Raw genomic sequence first — 19,376 nt, 5'->3', positions numbered from 1 at the left:
CAAGAATCTATCTACCTCTGCCTTGAAAATATTTGAAGACTGTGCTTCCACTGCCTTTTGAGGAAGAGAATTCCAAAGACTCACAACCCTCTGAGAGAAAAAAATTTCTCCTCACCTCTGTCTTAAATGGGAAACTCCTTATTTTTGAACAGTGATCCCTAATTCCAGATTCTCCCACAGAAGAAACATCCTTTCCCCATCCACTCTGTTGGATATCCTTATCGATGGTGGCCGCCAAGGTATGGTAAGTTCTTAACATATTCCAAAGTCTGTCCTTCAACATATATGGGAGGTGGAATATTTGGCTGTCCAGGTGTGATTTGGAAATGAGTTTTGTTTTGACAACATTCTAGGACAGGCCGAGTCTCTCGTATGCCGAATTGAGGCGTTCGAGAACAGCTTGCAAATCTGGTGCAGAGTTGTCACTGCAGTCATCCGCAAACTATAGATCATCTATGTCAATGGTGGTCAGTTTAGTTTTGACACTGAGGCGACTGAGGTTAAAGAGTTTTCCATTTAGGCGGTATTTAATACATCAGAGGGCGGCTGATCTTTCATGAAGTGAACAGCCACTGTCAGGTAGATTGCAAATAGTAGGGGGGCTATCACACAGCCTTGCTTGACCCTGGTCCGGATTTTGAAGGCATCTGCACCACTGATATGTTGGGTGGCTTCCACTTGTGCTACAGTGAAAGCTGGGACAATGGGCACCAGATGCTGCATCACAGGCAGGTCTACTATTGCTGCCAGGGAGTTGGCCACCACTTGCACACTGGAAAGGATGGTCTTCAAGCTCTGTGCGTTGCCCTGTGCCACGTTGGACTCAGACTTCTCCATACCCCTTGACAATGACAGGAGGCTGGCTGGCAGGCCTGCAGATGCACTAAGCATCTTGTTGTGCATGTTCATCAGCATTCTCCTGTATGCGGCCCCATCAAATTCCTCATCTGAGTCCCCTGTAGCAGAACATGTCTCCGACATCACTCTTCGGGGAGCTGGCAGAGAACTATCCTTTCCCCCTGCCCTGAATGCAACCCACTTGTGCCTGGTCACTCACCACATGCTCATCTTGAATCTAAACTAGCCACTAAAATTCGTGCAGTGCCAGTATCTGAGTTGATGTCAGAAGAAGTGATGTTGCTTCTTCCTCAAAAGTTTGGTGAGTTCTCTTCCTTCCTCCTGGGGCTGTAGTGACTGGCAGGTGGCAGTTCTTGGATATCTTGTGCATAAAATAAGGGGAGAGTTGGTGTGAGGGGGTAGGGGTCTGGGTGGAGTTTACAGAAACAGGTCCATGGTCACACCACGTGTAGGTTACATTTCATGCATGTAGCAGGATGAGGGTGAGATGGGAGTTGAGAAGGGGCATTAGGCAGTAACATACCCTCATCTTAAATGGTCTTTGTGACGCCAGATGCTACGGGGGTTCTGTCACAGCTGACCCCATGATACGGAGCACCGTCTCCTCTGTTGAGCTCAGGGGATGAAGGCGTGACTGGACCCCCCCGATTCTCTGGAGATATATGGAGGCCGCAATCAGTGAGTGTGGGGCTGGCAGCATTGGAAGGTGTGTGAGAACGAGGTGGAATATGTGAATGTCAGGCATGAGTCCTGAGTGCCAGGGAGTGCTGATAGGTAAGTGATAGGGGTGCAGTGCAGCTTGAGAAGTTAGTGATGAGTAGGAGATGTCACATGCTGATGTATTCACTGACCTTGACTACCCGCACGAGGTCATTAAACTTCTGCCAGCACTGTTGCCAGGTCCTTGGGGCCAGATTCATGTCACCAACCTCCATGGCCATCTGATTCCCAATCCCTTCAGAGACCTGTCCTTGAGGACTTCCTGAACATGTGGATTATGTGTATATAATTAAATTATACACCCAATTGTCTCAACATAATGCAGAGTGTAGGTCAGATGGTTTCACAGGTCGGCGCAACATCGAGGGCCGAAGGGCCTGTACTGCGCTGTAATGTTCTAATTCTAATAATGTGTCAGAAATATTTGAACATGAGTAGGCAATTTGGCCCATTAAGCTTGTTGTTTATTCTCATTACCCTCACAGTGTCTGATGCAAGATAACCAAAACAAAATCTCTTTTTTGTTGGTCAATGCCCACAATGAATTCTGCAGGCAGCCTAGGCTAATCTAAAGCCCTAGTCTGACAATCCCACAGCCAAAAAAACAAAAACTATATGAGGGGTAGAATGAAATTATACCAAAGTATAATGAACTTTACATTGCAACTAGATGTCATATACAGATGAATCATATGATCACAAGGATAGTCATAGAGAGATTAAATGGGCTTCATAGCACCACAAAGCTAGTCAAACATCACACATTTGATATTTTGAAAATGGGTCGACAGTATTTAAATTTCACTACAGCATGTACAATAAAACCCTGGGCAGGTCTGACAATACACTGCTACTTATTGTATCTTGCACAACTTAGCTATACAGTGGAGCCTATTTTCAACCTATGAAAAAGCAAATGTTGACATACTGAGAGGATTGCATTAAACATACAAGCCAATGATGAAACCTTGCATGTCTTTCACACATCAAATATCACCTGAACCAATGGTGATTGTAATGATTGTGGAAGGTGTAGTAGCAATCATTCTGGTGATGGTCGAATGTATCTATTGCACTGAGTGTCCTAGCAGGCTCAAATGAATCCAGCAGATATGAGGAGAGTAAAATCAAAGACCTTGAGAACATTATATTGAGTCAACATGTTTGTACACCTATTAATCATTTGTCATATGATTGTCGTCACAGGCCCATGCAGTGTCTTGATTAAACATATTAAGGGAACTGTTATCTTGTAGTTTCTCATATTAGTAAGGTTTGTGAAACGTGCATCTGTAACCAACCTATTACAGTAATTGTGGCATTACTAGAAGGAGGAGGTGAAAAAGTTAAAATCCTTATATATAATATATATAATATATATATATATATTATATATAGAGGTTATTTTTTCAATAAAATGCCAGTGGGTCATTTGCCTGCAGCAGAGTTGGTCCTTATCTCATTACAAAAATGAACCTTCTTTGGTAAATGTAATAATAGGACAGACCTTTTAGATCATTCCCGTTAATGGAAGGATGAGACTAGCTCATTCTCCCACAGTGGCTGGAGCAGAGATAATAGTTCTGTTTCTTTGTGAAAGGGGTGATACATTAGACTTTCTGAGGGCTGTTCAAATTTAAGAAAAATTTAGGAGAAGGGATCAGTCAGTGCCTATTCAAGATCATCTCTAACAGGGCTTTTAGAGAATAGCAGTTTATTTGTGGAAATATGACAGAAACTGGTTCCTACACAGTATTTATAGCTGCAAATGATACAGTGCCTTGTAACTAAGTAACACATAATACTGCTGTCAAGTGAGTGATGGATTGAAAAAGCAAGAATCGAGCTCAATTGTATTTTTGGGGATGGATTGTTGCATTCCATACCTTGCTGGTTGTGTGTGATATAGATTAAGAGCAGGAGGTTTGCTGTTGCTATAAGAAGCAACTTACATTTGATGTCACCGGGCCCGGAATACAATTTTTAACCATTGTCTGATTGGACTAGCCATTGTATCTTTCTGACCAGGTGAAGACGGTACGATGGGCATCCTAGTTCAGAAGAGGCCCTAACAGTACTCCTACAATGTAACCCTATTGCCAGCCATTGTTTCTTTGATGCCAGCCAGTGGCCTCCTTCCACCTGAAATTCCACTTTCAGCTGCTGCTTCCTGCCTGTCTTGGCCAGTCTGCTAACCATGTCATACCAATCAGGCTCAGGAGTTAAAATTGCCTCTGTCACAGGTTGCCAATGTCGTGGGAGGGTTTGATGTTTACCTCATATTCCCTGCCCACTCAATTCCCTCTCCCAATTAAAATCGAGATTGTACCGTTCGCTTAAAGAAAATCCTTTGTTCAGGGGGATTCGCTATTACTCATACATTTGTTGAAGCATGTGAAAAGTCGGCACAGTGGCGCAGTGGTTAGCACCGCAGCCTCACAGCTCCAGCGACCCGGGTTCAATTCTGGGTACTGCCTGTGTGGAGTTTGCAAGTTCTCCCTGTGTCTGCGTGGGTTTCCTCCGGGTGCTCCGGTTTCCTCCCACAAGCCAAAAAAGACTTGCAGGTTGATAGGTAAATTGGCCATTATATAAATTGCCCCTAGTATAGGTAGGTGGTAGGGAAATATAGGGACAGGTGGGGATGTGGTAGGAATATGGAATTAGTGTAGGATTAGTATAAATGGGTGGTTGATGGTCGGCACAGACTCGGTGGGCCGAAGGGCCTGTTTCAGTGCTGTATCTCTAAACTAAACTAAAAGTAGGCCACAGGACTTACAATTTTCTTTAACCAGCCCCTTCCTTCCTCTCCTGAAACTGTTGACTCCTTGCTAGGATACAGTTCTGTGCAACCGCTGGTGCCATCCTATGATTCACATATCAGTCTAGGTCAGTTTATCACCAAATTATTTAACCACATGGGGTATCACCACACAGCTCATCTTGCACTCACCCAACATCGGCAACAACAACTTCCATTTATATAGTACCTTTAACAAAATAAAATGTCCCATACACTTCTCAGGAACGATTATGATACAAAATTTGACACGAAGTCACATAAGGAGATATTAGGACAGATGACCAAAAACTTGGTCAAAGAGATAGGTTTTAAGGAGTACCTAAAGATGGAGAGTCAGAGAGGTGGAGAGGTTTAGGAAGGGACTTCCAGAGCTTTGGTCCTTGGAAGCTGAAGGAACGGCTGCCCTTCATGGAGTGATTAAAATTGGAGATGAGCAAGGAGATCAGAATTGGAGGAGCGCAGAGATCTCGGAGGGTTGTTGGGCTGGAGGAGTTACAGAGATAGGGTGGGGTGAGGCTATGGAGGGATTTGAAGACAAGAATAAGAATTTATAAATTGAGGCAGTGCTGGACCAGGGGCCAATGTAGGTCAGCGAGCATATCGGTGATGGGTGAACAGGACTTTGTGCAAATTAGGGTCTGGGCAGCAGAGTTAAAATCTTTGGGCCCAGCTACTCACTGGATGAACTGACTGTACCACTCAGGGTGAGTGAATTAAAAATATATTCTGAGACAAGAGCAGACAATTTGCTAATTAATGACTACACTCCATGAGACACTTTTGGACTGGTTGGTGTACAGAAAATACCAATCCGTACCTGCATGATTTGAGCATCATATACCTAGAGAGTAGCACTGCCAACTTCATTGACCACAGGCAGGGAATTCTTCAACACTGCAATATTAAATTGTTGCCTCAAACAGCTCTAAAGAAAGATTAATAAAGAACGAAAACTAGCTTTGAGCAATTACTTGAGACATGTAAGTTGGAGCAAAAGCCATTTGGATGCTTGATGATAAAGTAAATTTACTTCTATCTTTGGTATGATGGAAAAAGCTTATAACGGATGTCTGGTTTGGCTATCAATTTCATGAATAATGATGCTAAGTGGAGAAATGAGATGCCTCCCACAACAGATCTTTGTGAGTAGGTTGATGTGATGTGTTCCATTGTCTGAGGCTCATGCCCACAATTGCACTTCATGTCGTCCCTGATCTTACATTTATAGAGCAGGTGACTGCATCGTCCATGCCCTGCATGGATTCAGTCGCGTGCTGTTCACTCTCTTCGAAGGAAGTCGAAGGCAGGGACATCTGTTCTTGGGTCAGTGATGAAGTGTTGGTTCTTTATACTGCATGGGTCCCACGATTCCATCCAACTAGATAGTGTGTTGATACCTGCTGCATGATTTTACTGCTGTTTCCCAGAATGGCTGGCACGATTTTAAGCGCTTTCTTGGTGAGTATTTCAAGTCTTTGTGAATGGGAAGATTGCTGTTGCTCATAATTTTCCATCTCAGAGTATGGTGGCATCACGGCGAATGGCAGGCGGGGCAATGTGGGATAGCAGCAGGAGCCACTCAGCTGGAGTTGACTTAAGTGTCCCTGACACCATCTTCATGGTGGCATTTAGCTGCAGGACCACGATCTTTGTGTGGCGGCTGCAGGGTAGACTAGGGCCATTGTTGCGGTGCAAAGTGTTCTGGCTGTGTTCCTCAATGATGTTCCAGTGAGTTTCCAGACCAGGTTCACCTTGGTTTTCACATTTTGCATGATATTGATGAGATGAGGCCAACAGATGAGTGTCCAGGGTGATACCAAGGTATTTTGGGTGGGGGTCATAGATAAGTCACCCTCTGCAGAAGGAAATGTTGAATTATTTTCTGGTGGCATTATTATTTAGCTGGAACACTGACACAAATGTCTTTTCTGGATTGGGATGGAGGCACCAGGTCTGGAAGTAGCATTCCAGTAGGTCCAGTTCGCTGGTGACCATCCTCCTTGCTTCCTCTAGTGTTGACATTTGCATTAGCAGTCTTGTGTCATTGGCATAGACAAACTTCCAGGATTTGGTGCAGAGCATATCCTCTGTATAGATTTTGAAAAAGGCACTGACCTCTGTGGCAGACCATTGCTGAGCATCCATGTTCAATTCATCTTGTCACCAAGATAAACACAGAACTTATGATTGTTTGCTGATAAGCCTAAGAGTTCTGCTGCATTGAATGATTGTTGAAAGCTTCAACAGTAGGCCTTCGTACCAGACAGTGTGGCTTTCCAAACTTGCCTCCAACACCCGGGACACTGGGATAATCCCAAAAGTCTAGTGCCATTCCAAAGTTGTTGACACCCTAAAGCCAGGAAAACCAGCCCACAATCCCAAAAGGTACCATCCCATCTCCCTTCTGCCTACTGTCTACAATTTCATCAAATAGATAAAACTGGTTTTAGAAGCCACCCTCCCAAATGAGCAGGTGGATTTCAGAAAAGGAAGAAGCTGCTCTGACCAGGTCCTTGCACACACTATCAACATTGATGTCGGGTTCCAGATGCAGCTGAAGCCTGCTGCTTCCTTCATAGTGAATTTACTAATGGTTCAACATGCTTGGCAAAACCTAATGAATTTGGAAACGGTATGAAGAGATGACATCGGCATGAGTAATAATCCATCAGGATGAGAACAGGAAGAAACAAATTAGCTTCCAGTCAGTGAACCATGAAGTTAACTCGATTATTACTCTAACAAGAAAACTGCATCCTGTTTCCCCTGAACAACCCAAACATTTAACCTAAGTCTTGAAAACAAGTTTTTATTGATATTGGCTATTAATGCTGACTCTACTATCTTTGTTCATGCTGCCGAGCTGCTGAAGTTTGATGAGGTGCATTTCTGGAAGATGAACCCACCAATCCCTAATGATGCAAAACATTGTAGCAAGCACTTAAGCACTAATATTACAAATCCATGCTGTTGGAGAGCAGGGGGAGGGGCGACTTAGCTGCAACAGCTGTGTGTTTAGGTCAGCATAAATCCGGTGTCTTTCCAATTTGAAGATCAATAAACCACTTTAACCTATTTCTACAAAACAATAGACCAATCATTCAATGCATCATGCACCTGCTCCCTGGAAATTTCAAGGCCTCAGAATTACTACAGGCCCAAGCTACTCAGCATGCACTAGTGTAGGTGGCAAGTTCAAAGGGAGCAGAAAGCCTATGAATCTAGGCTCAGAAAGCTCTCAGTTCAATACAAATTACCCATAATGAGTCTGGACAGCTAAAGCAATGGTTCAGACACACAGCATCTATTTGGAACAGAAGCTGAAGGAGGCCCCACCATTCCAAATTAGAAAAGAAATTGGGCATCCCTGCTGTTTTACCTTTAGACACGCCTGTACATACTCTCACCCCATGCCTGTCAAGTCCCTAATAAGCATTGTGGTGCTTGCAGCTCTTCACTGGGCGTTGGTGCTGACAATACAGTCTGATGCTCCCACAGTGTCATGATAAACCTGCTGAAAGTACCAGTAAATTACCCTAATGGGCGGACTCAACCTTATTTGGTGAGGCCAGCTCATTTCTATGCAGTGGCCCCAGGATGTTCTTATTTTAACTAATTTTCTTGCCAATTAAAATTTCTGAGCTTCAGTGGTTATCATTAGGTTAATTGTTTCAGTCTTTAATGTTGTATTCTGTTACTGGTCTACATTTGCATTTTGGGTTTACATCAAGAACAAAGTAATGCAATCAAATGTGAGCAATGACTGAATAAGTCAAGTTCCATTTTTATTACATAGGATTTGGAGATTCTTAATCAATATTTTAGGATTGCATTCTATGATTCCATCCATTTATATTTGGGCCTTTTGTTTATAGAATCATTGAACCATAGAAATATTATGGCACAGAAGGAGGCCATTCAGCCTATTGTGCCTGCGCCAGCCGAAAAATCTAGCCGCCTAATCTAATCCCACCTTCCAGCACCTGGTTCATAGCCTTGCCGGTTACAGCACTTCAGGTGCATGTCCAGGTACCTTTTAAATGAGTTGAGGGTTTCTGCCTCCACCATCGTTCCTGGCAGTGAATTCCAGACACCCGCCACCATCTGGGTGAAAAGGTTTTCCTCATGTCCTCTCTCATCCTTCTACCAATCACCTTAAATCTATGCCCCCTGGTAATTGACCTCTCCGCTAGGGGAAACAGGTCCTTCCTGTAGACTCTATCAAGGCCCCTTATAATTTTGTACACCTCAATTAAATCACTCCTCAGCCTCCTCTGTTCCAAGGAGAATAACCCGAGTTGATCCAATCTTTCCTCATAGCTGTAACTTGCAAGCCCTGGAAACGTTCTTGTAAATCTCCTCTGTACTTTCTCCAGAGCAAATATGTCCTTCCTGTAATGTGATGACCAGAACTGTATGTAATACTCCAACTGTGGCCTAACCAGTGTTTTATACAGTTCCAGCATTACATCCCTGCTTTTGTATGCTACACCTCGGCCAATAAAAGAAAGCATTCCATATGCCTATCTACCTGTCCTACCACCTTCAGGGACCTGGAGATATGCACTCCAAGGTATCTCACTTGTTCTACCTCTCTCAATATCCTCCCATTTATTGTGTATTACCTCACTCTGTTTGCCCTCCCCAAATGCATTACCTCACTGTTCTCTGGATGAATTCCATTTGCCACTTTTCCACCCACTCAACCAAACCATTGATATCATTCTGGAGTCTACAGCTATCCTCTTCACTATCAACTACATGGCTCATTTTTGTGTCATCAGCAAATTTTCCAATCATGCCTCCTACATTTGTCCAAATCTTTAATATATTCCACAAACAGCAAGGGTCCCAACACTGAGCCCTGTGGAACGCCACTGGAAACTGCTTTCCATTCACAAAAACATCTGTCGAATACCACCCTTTGTTTCCTGTCACTGAGCCAATTTTGGATCCAACCTGCCACATTCCCCTGTATCCCATGCGCTTTCATTGTACTGACCAGTCTGCCATGCGGGACCTTGTCAAATGCCTTACTAAAATCCATGGAGACCACATCCACTGCACTACCCTCATCAATCCTCCTTGTTACTGCCTCAAAAAACTCAATCAAGTTTGTAAGATATGATCTTTACTTAACAAATCCATGCTGACTATCCCTGATTAATCCATGCCTATCTAAGTGGCAGTTTATCCTGTCCCTCAGAATTGAATGGTGACTGAATAAAGCAAATTGCATTTCTAATTCATGAGATTCCAGGGTATTCTAGAATTTTATTGGTATTTTAGGGATAATATTCCGTGATTCTCTCCATTTTTCCATGAAAACCACAGATGAGTGGCTTTGGTTATTGGGCATCACTTGCTGCAGTTGAAGAGCATCTTAATAAATGTTCAAATAAAAATTGGTTACATACATTAGTCATAGAATATTATAGTTAAGGCATTCCCTGAGTTCTGTGAAGATCATTGTTCCTGAGATACATATGGACTAAATAAGGTCCTTTTTCTTTCTGCAATCTTAACCTTTTGGCAATAAGTTAATGATAATTACATACATTTTCTTTTTTGTGTAAGAATGTCATCAATTATGATAAGTTGATAACAATAAATCAATTTTCCCAGTCATAAGTCTGGAGAAATTGTAGAAATTATCCAAGTTTTGCAAAGTTGTTTTGCTGCTGAGGGTAAGGTTTATAGTAGTCTAGTGATTAACGTACTGGATTCTTAGGGGGTTATTTTGGGTGGAAGAGTGAAAACAGATGCTAAATGACTGCTGTGCTAATAAGACATGCCTGTTTGAAAGTCTGGTTTTAGCATGCAATTTTGGTCCTAATTTCTGATTACCTTAATTTGAACTTGCCTGGATATGTTAAAACAGACACCTACAGATTTAGCATGCAAGCACTGATTAGAAACAATTTTCATGGAGCAGTGTATGTGGTCTCCATACACCCACTTCCACTGAAGGTGTGCAGTGTGATGGTTGACACACAATGGCAAATTTCTGTGTGGCTCAGAGACTGAGAGAGAGGGTGCACAGGTTCTCAGATGCAACATAGGAGGTCCTGGTGGAGGAGGGATATCCTGCATCCACAGTGGGGAAGGAGTCCACCTCGGCCTTTAGTCCTTCCTGTCCCTGTCTTCTGCAGCAGCTGGTGCTTCTCTACCTGGTTTCATGTCCTTCTCCCAATCCTCCTACAGACCAAATGGAGTCCCTAGCAAAATGCCCATGATCGAACACTCCCTTTCTCCCGGTGACAGCTCTAAGGTGTTCAATAAGGAACACAGCACAGTACTTACTCTTTTTAGGTGAAGTCCTCAGAGAATTTCCAACTAAAGGTTGATAGAGTGTTGGGGAAGTTGACCCAGAAATTCTCCCAATGTGTTTCAAATGTCCTCTTCAAAGCTCCAGCAGCAAGAGAGTAGTAAAAGGTGATATACCTGCTGGTAGTACTCAAAATCCTCAGCAACAACTTGTTTACTCCCAATCAGCTGGTCACAGTTAATAGAAGGCATTAGGGCAACTGCTATCTACCAAAATGCCATGTGGCCTTGTTAATGAGCACTGGCAAGCAATTTAAGTGGCAATCAGCCTCTTAAAGATCCTTCAGGCAGCTGTAGCTAGTATGTGCTTCAAGTACTTTACCAAAATGGCATCTTGTACAAAAAGCGGGCTGCACTGGCGTTTCAGCTGAAGTTCCCATCTGGGCCACCGCGGAGGTTCTTCAGTGCCTAAAGGGGCTGGCGAAAATTGCTCTATAAGGTTGTGAAGTCACATCCCAACATGACAGCTTATCAAATTAATTGTTTAAATCTGGTCATTTATGTGCTAGCACCAGAAAATGACCATGAAAGCTGCTGCCGGGTTGTAAAAACCCAACTGGTTCACTAACACCCTACCAGAAGGGAGCTGATCACTCCTACTCAGTCTGGTCTTCATGTGGCTTTAATCCCACACTATCAAGTTGACTCTTAATGCCCTCAGGGCATCTATTGATGGGCAATGAATATTGACTCACTAGTCTTTCCTACATCCTAACATTTAAAAAAAATTAAACATGACCTTTATAAATCAGTTTGTTAAGGTCCAAAGTACAGCAATGGAAGATAGAAATTGATAACCCAAATTAAACAAACATGTAACTCACATTTTCTGGAGCTTGAACTTAATGTTTTGTTTATCAAACAAAACAATACTCTCTAAAAGCAAGTTGCCAGAGACAGGCATCAAAATGCCTGTGACTTATGCTTTGAAATAGTATAAAGTCTTCAGATTGCTGGGGAGTGTGGATAACTAACAATTAAATGATAGGATAAGGAAGACAGATGGATGTTAATGTAGCTAAGTGAAATGTGTGGCGTGGATGGATGTAAGCCATAAAAACAGTTGTGATACTACAGGGCCCACATGCAGCTCGTGGATATTGAAAAACCAAGTTCAATGCACTCATGCTGCTCTGGGGCATCTAAGTACATGTCAGCAGTATAAGTCCTTGATTCTGGTGAAGTTATGTTACTTATTTCATGCTATTATTGTCATTTACTTAGTTGTACGCCAGTATTAGGACTATGTTTTGCCTGGCTAGTAATATCACTTCCACTTTGTTCTGAAACAGGATACAAAGAGAATTGACGTAAAATAGGGGTCTCATCAATTGCCTGACTGAAATGACTATGTAACAATTTATTCTATGACATTTTCTCAGGGTTTAGGTTACAAATATAAATGTACAAATGTATTGAATTTAAAACTTAGCTTTAGGGTTCCTCACTTACCAATTGTTCCAGTCATGCTTTCAGTTGCCTTTTAAGTATTCATTATTTCTGTTATACTAATACTTCACTCTCAATGATAACATTCTCTTTACGATACAAAACTTGCATCACCAGGAGGGGGAAATTCCTGGTCACCCACTTCACTTTGAAATGCCTATGATTATTGGACAATCCCTGCGTAGGATGATACCTAGACATGTTCATTTATCATAAAAGCAAAATACTGCGGATGCTGGAAATCTGAAACAAAAACAAGAAATGCTGGATTCACTCAGCAGGTCTGGCAGCATCTGTGGAAAGAGAAGCAGAGTTAACGTTTCGGGTCAGTGACCCTTCTTCGGAACTCAAGAGTTCCGAAGAAGGGTCACTGACCCGAAACGTTAACTGATGTTCATTTATCATTACTGGGTCAAACTGCTCGAATTCCTTACCTAACACCGTTGTGGCAGCGCATCAACAACATCGAACAAGAACATCCACCAGAACTTTCCCAGGGCAAGTAAGGATGGACAATAAAAATATGACTTTGCCAGAGTCACCCATATATCAAGAACAAAAAAATTAGAACAGCATTAATATTCTGAAGCTCTCCATGGTTATATTTTTTTCATTCGTTTCATGGGATGTGGGCATCGCTGGCAAGGCCGGCATTTGTTGCCCATCCCTAATTGCCCTTGAGAAGGTTGTGGTGAGCCGTCTTCCTGAACTGCTGCAGTCCATCCGATGCGGGTACTCCCACATTGCTGTTAAGGAGGGATTTCCAGGATTTTGATCAGCGACAGTGAAGGAACGGTGATATAGTTCCAAGTCAGGATGGTGTGTGGCTTGGAAGGGAATTTGCAGGTGGTGGTGTTCCGATGCATTCACTGCCCTTGTCCTTCTAGATGGTAGAGGTTGCGGGTTTGGAAGGTGTTGTCGAATGAGCCTTGGTGAGTTCCTACAGTGTATCTTGTATATGGTACACACTGCTGCCACTGTGCATCACTGGTAGAGAGAGTGAATGTTTATGTTGGTGGATGGGGTGTCGGTCGAGCAGATTGCTTTGTCCTGGATCGTGTCGAACTTCTTGAGTGTTGTTGGAGCTGCACTCATCCAGGCAAGTGGAGAGTGTTCCATCACACTCCTGACTTGTGCCTTGTAGATGGTGGACACACTTTGGGGAGTTAGGAGGTGAGTTACTCATTTCAGAATTCCCAGCCTCTGACCTGCTCTTGTAGCCACAGTATTTATATGGCTACTCCAGTTCAGTTTCTGGTCAGTGATAACCCCCAGGATGTTGATAGTGGTGGATTCAGCAACAGTATTGCCATTAAAAGTCAAGGGGAGATGGTTAGATTCTCTCTTGTTGGAGATGGTCATTGCCTGGCACTTTTGTGCTGTGAATGTTACTTGCCATTAATCAGCCCAAGCCTGAATGTTGTCCAGATCTTGCTGCATATCAACACGGATTGCTTCAATAACTGAGAAATTGCAAATGGTACTGAACATTGTGAAATCATCAGCGAACATCCCCAATTCTGACTTTATTATGAAGCAGCTGAAGATGGTTGGGAATAGGACACAACCCTGAGGAACTCCTACAGTGATGTCCTGAAACTGAGATGATTGGCCTCCAACAACCACAACCATCTTCTTTTATGCTAGGTATGACTCCAACCAGTCGAGAGTTTTCCCCTTGATTCCCATTGATTTCAATTTTGCCAGGCTCCTTGATGCCACACTCAGTCAAATACTGCCTTGTTGTCAAGGGCAGTCACTCTCACCTCCCCTCTTGAGTTCAGTTCTTTTGTCCATGTTTGGACCAAGGCTGTAATGAGGTCAGGAGCCGAGTGGCCCCGGCGGAACCCAAACTGAGCAAGTTATTGCTGTGTAAGTGCTGCTTGATAGCACTGTCGATGACACCTTCCATCACTTTGCTGTTGATTGAGAGGAGGCTGAAGAGGGCGGTAATTGGTTGGATTGGATTTTTCCTGCTTTTTGTGTACAGGACATACCTGGGCAATTTTCCACATTGTTGGGTAGATGCCAGTGTTGTAGCTGGACTGGAACAGCTTGGCTGGGGGCGGCTAGTTCTGGGGCACAGGTCTTCAGTACTATTGCTGGGATGTTGTCAGGGCCCATAGCCTTTGCAGTATCCAGTGCCTTCAGCCGTTTCTTGATATCACACGGAATGAATCGAATTGGCTGAAGATTGGTATCTGTGATGCTGGGGACTTCAGGAGGAGGCCGAGATGGATCATCAACTTGTCACTTCTGGCTGAAGATGATTGCAAATGCTTCAGCCTTGTCTTTTGAACTGATTTGATGGGCTCCCCCATCATTGAGGATGGGGATATTTGTGGAGCCTCCTCCTCCTGTCAGTTGTTTAATTGTCCACCACCATTCACGACTGGATGTGGCAGGACTGCAGAGCTTAGATCTGATCCATTGGTTGTGGGATTGCTTAGCTCTGTCTCTTGTATGCTGCTTCTGCTGTTTGGCATGCAAGTAATCCTGTGTTGTAGCTTCACCAGGTTGACACCTCATTTGGAGGTGTGCCTGGTGCTGCACCTGGCATGCCCTCCTGCAGTCTTCACTGAACTAGGTTTGATCCCTTGGCTTGATGGTAATGGTAGAGTGAGGGATATGCCAGGCTGTGAGGTTACAAATTATGGGTGAATACAATTCTGCTGTTGCTGATAGCCCACAGTATCTCATGAATGCCCAGTTTTGAGGTGCGAGATCTGTTCTGAATCTATCCCATTCAGCACAGTGACGGTGGAAGTTCACACCAAGTTTGTCTTCTGAAAAGCTCTGCCTATGGATGGTTGCCTTTCTCACGTGGATAGATTCCATGGTAGGACAAATTATGAACAATATGCATTGGAATTGGTTTTCATGGCCAAACAGCTTTTCTTATATTATATTATGTGTTTTGTGTTTTTGGGAGCCACTTCCAACTGTATGTTAAATAATGAATACACTCAGTGTAACAAAAAGGAAGAGAGGCCTATTTTATTAAAGAAAAAGAAGGTGGAAAGCTAGTCATCCTGGAAATAGTCCATTGTATCAGGGAATGGGAGAAATGAATAGCTGGAGATCTGAAATATAAACAGAAAGTGCTGGAAATACTCAGCAGGTCAGGCAGCATCTGTGGAGAGAGGAATAGAGTTCATGGGTGGAATCTTACCCGTCCCACGCAGCAGGCTTCAAGGCTGGACCGGGAAGAATTTCAGAGAAATACGCGCCTGCTCAGTGGTCTAATACGTTCCCGCCTCCGGGCGATCTTCCCGGAGGTAGGTCAGCACCAGCAGAGGCTCCCCGCCCAGCTGCATAATTAAATGCCCATTTGTGGGCGAACTATGGGCGGCATGAGATCTTCCCGGTGGCAGATGAGCCCTTCACTGAGGGCCAAACCTACAGGTGCCTAGAGGCGGCTGGCCTCGGGGGCCCACAGGATGTCCTGTTTTAACCCCCCCCCACCGGAGTTGAAACCATCAGTGGGCCACAGCTGCTGCCGCCAGCCATCCTGTGGAGAGGTTTCCCTCTACGGGGTGGCCTCCCAGCTGTAGCCACCATTTATTTAATTGATTTCTAACCTCTTCAGAGGGCTCCTCAAGATGGAGGCATCCTCAATTCCCCCTCTGACAGTGGCAGCACCCACCTCTGGCAGTGGGGCAGGACTCTGACTGGGCCTGCAGCCTCACTGATGCCCACTGTCCTTAATTGGACAGGGAACCAAGAGGCAGCCACTTAATTGGGTGCCCTGACAGTCAAAGTGGAGTCGGAACCTAGGAATGGTTCTGACTAACGTTCATATCCTAAGAGCAGAAGATTCCAGTCAGCGTTTCAATTCTGACGGAAGGACATAGCATTTTCTATTGATATCACAGAATCACAGAATTGTTACCGTGCAGAAGGAGGCCATTCGGCCCATCGTGTCCGCATCAGCTCTCTTAAAGAGCAATTCACTCAGTTCCATTCCCCCGCCTTCTCCCCGTAACCCTGCACATTCCTACTTTTCATATAACTGTCTAATTCCCTTTTGAATGCTTCAATTGACCCTGCCTCCACCACAGTCTCAGGCAGTGCATTCCAGACCTTAACCACTTTCCGCATGAAAATGTTTTTCCTCATGTCACTTTTGCTTCTCTTACCAAATACTTTAAAACTGTGCCCTCTCGTTCTTTATCCTTTCACGAGTGGGAACAGTTACTCTCTATCTATTCTGTCCAGACCCCTTATGATTTTGAATACCTCTATCAAATCACCTCTCAGCCTTCTCTTCAAAGAGAACAGTCCTAACTTCTCCAATTTATCTTCATAACTGAAATTCTTCAACCCTGGAACCATTCTCATTAATCTTTACTGTACTCTCTCCAATGCCCTCACATCTTTCCTAAAGTGCGGAGCCCAGAACTGGATGCCATACTCCAGCTGAGGACGAACTAGCGTCTTATATAAGTTCAACATAACTTCCTTGCTCTTGTACTCTATGCCCCTATTATTATTTCAGAGACATTAATGGGAAAAATTTTCTGCTCAGGAAGCCTGCCTGTCAGTATACTGAGGTGCACTGTGCCTTCCTATCTCTGTAATCTCCTGCAGTCCTACAACCATTCGACATATCTGCGCTCCTCCAATTCTGGCCTCTTGAGCATCCCTGATTTTAATTGCTCCAACATTGGTGGTGTGCCTTCAGTTATCAAAGGCATATGCTCAGAAATTCCCTCCCTACATCACTCCACCTCTCTTTCCTCCTTTAGGATGCTCCTTAAAATTTGCCACTGTACCAAGCTTTTGGACATCTGCTCTAAAATCTCCTTATGGCTTGGTGTTAAATTTTGCTTAATCACTCTCCTATGAAGCACCTCGGAATGTTTTATTACATTAAAAGCTCAACATAAATACAAGTTGTTGTTGTTCTGAGCACTTGATTGGAGGATCTCCTGACCCCGAGGGAGGAGAACCTCTCTCCTCTGGTCGATCTCCCTGCACCACTGCGGCATCTGGAAACCTGGGGGCACACTCACTGGCCTGTTGCACCATTTCTGTTCCTTCCTCAAGGCTTTGAAATCTTGTCCAAGCAGTTTCAGCCGCTACTGCAGCCACCTCTGGCAGTGGGGCAGCACTCTGACCTTCAAGAGGTGCAGTCTGGCTTTAAGAAGTGCAGGCTTTAAATGATGCTGGCCTTGCACCACCTTGGGCCCTGTGGTGTGGCACACAGCCATTCAGCAACACAGTCTGCTCTAGGCTGCAAGCCACAATCATGGAAATGAGCAGGCAGTACTAAGAGTGGGGGGCGGCGGGGGAGGGGGGTGGTGGTGAGTGGTAATCGCGCATTGTGATCCCCTCACCCAATTTCGGGGACTATCCAATTTAGCACTCTTTATATTTTTAAGAATGCACCAATCAAAGGAGCAAAAAGGCCAGTTTAAAAATGCAACATTTTTCACTATGCACAAAGTGAGCTTCTGTTTTTAAGTCTACACATGGAGACAAAATGAGGAGCAATTATTTCTGTTTCATGAAGAATAGTGAGGCACATAATTTTTTGTTTTCTGCCATCTATCGTTCATTTACAATTTTTATTTAAATTAAAACCATCTGTTGGTTTGGTGCCTGAGTATCAGTTTGATAGAATGCATTGTTTTTGAGTCACATGGTGGCATGTGATACATTCCAGGAGTTGAAGTCCAGAGTAAGGTATCTTGGTTACAATATCTGGTGCTTACTATCATTTACCCTGTGAGTGTGTTCCTCGTTGGCAGTGTCCAAATGGGGAATTGATCCTCTGATAGCTACAGATGCAACTCAAAAAAACAAAGTGACATCACAAAGAAGTTTTGCCTGATTTTTACGGAACAAAAGCTACAAACTGAATAATTAAAATTGCATTTTTCAATTAAAAACATACCACCAGTGAGTGTTATAAATAGAGGATATTCCATTGCTAGCAGTAATGGACATAACAACAGATTGTCACACTCGAGTTATCAGGACAGCCTCTCTGGTTGAGGGCTTTATCATAGCTCTGTGACAAGATAAGGATGCATGGCGTTAGGGATAAAGTATTAGCATGGATAGAGGATTGGTTGACTAACAGGAAGCAGACAGTGGGGTTAAATGCTATTCTGGGTGGCAATCAGTCACTAGTGGTGTGCCTCAGGGATCGGTGTTGGGACCGCAATTATTTACAATTTATATAGATGATTTGGAGTTGGGGACCACGTGTAGGTTGTCAAAGTTTGCAGATGACACGAAGATGAGTGGCAGAGCAAAGTGTGCAGATAACTGAAACTTTGCAGAGGAACATAGATAGATTGAGTGAGTGGGCAAAGGTCTGGCAGATGGAATACAATGTTAATAAATGTGAAGTCATTCATTTCGGTAGGAGTAACAGTAAAAAGGATTATTACTTGAATGCTAAAAAGTTGCAGCATGCTGCTATGCAGAGGGACCTGGGTGTCCTTGTGCATGAATCGCAGAAGGTTGGTCTGCAGGTACAGCAAGTAATTAGGAAAGCAAATGGAATTTTGTCCTTCATTGCTAAAGGGATTGAGTTTAAAAGCAGAGAGGTTATGTTGCAGCTGTATAAGGTACTGGTGAGGCCGCACCTGGAGTACTGTGTGCAGTTTTGGTCTCCTTACTTGAGAAAGGATGTACTGGCACTGGAGAGGGTGCAGAGGAGGTTCACTAGGTTGATTCCGGAGTTGAGGGGGTTGGCTTATGAGGAGAGACTGAGTAGATTGGGATTATATTCATTGGAATTTAGAAGAATGAGGGGGGATCTTATAGAAACATATAAAATTATGAAGGGAATAGATAAGATACAAATTGAGAGGATGTTTCCACTGGCAGGTGAAGCTAGGACAAGAGAGCATAGCCTCAAGATTAGAGGGAGCAGATTTAGGACTGATTTAAGAAGGAACTTCTTCACCCAGAGGGTTGTTAATCTATGGAATTCCTTGCCCAGTGAAGTAGTTGACGCTTCTTCAGTAAACGTTTTTAAAGCTAAGGTAGATATCTTTTTGAACAATAAAGGAATTAAGGGATATGGTGAGAGCGCGGGTAAGTGGATCTGAGTCCACGAAAAGATCAGCCATGATCTTATTGAATGGCGGAGCAGGCTCGAGGGGCCGGACGGCCTACTCCTGCTCCTAGTTCTTATGATCTTATGAACTTCTATTTATTGACTTTTGCAGTGTATTGTTACTGATGAAGGATTGCTTACTTCAGG

This window comes from Heterodontus francisci, chromosome 8 (assembly GCF_036365525.1).
Source record: "Heterodontus francisci isolate sHetFra1 chromosome 8, sHetFra1.hap1, whole genome shotgun sequence".
Taxonomy (NCBI): Eukaryota; Metazoa; Chordata; class Chondrichthyes; order Heterodontiformes; family Heterodontidae; genus Heterodontus; species Heterodontus francisci.
Note: the sequence above shows the minus strand (reverse complement) of the source record.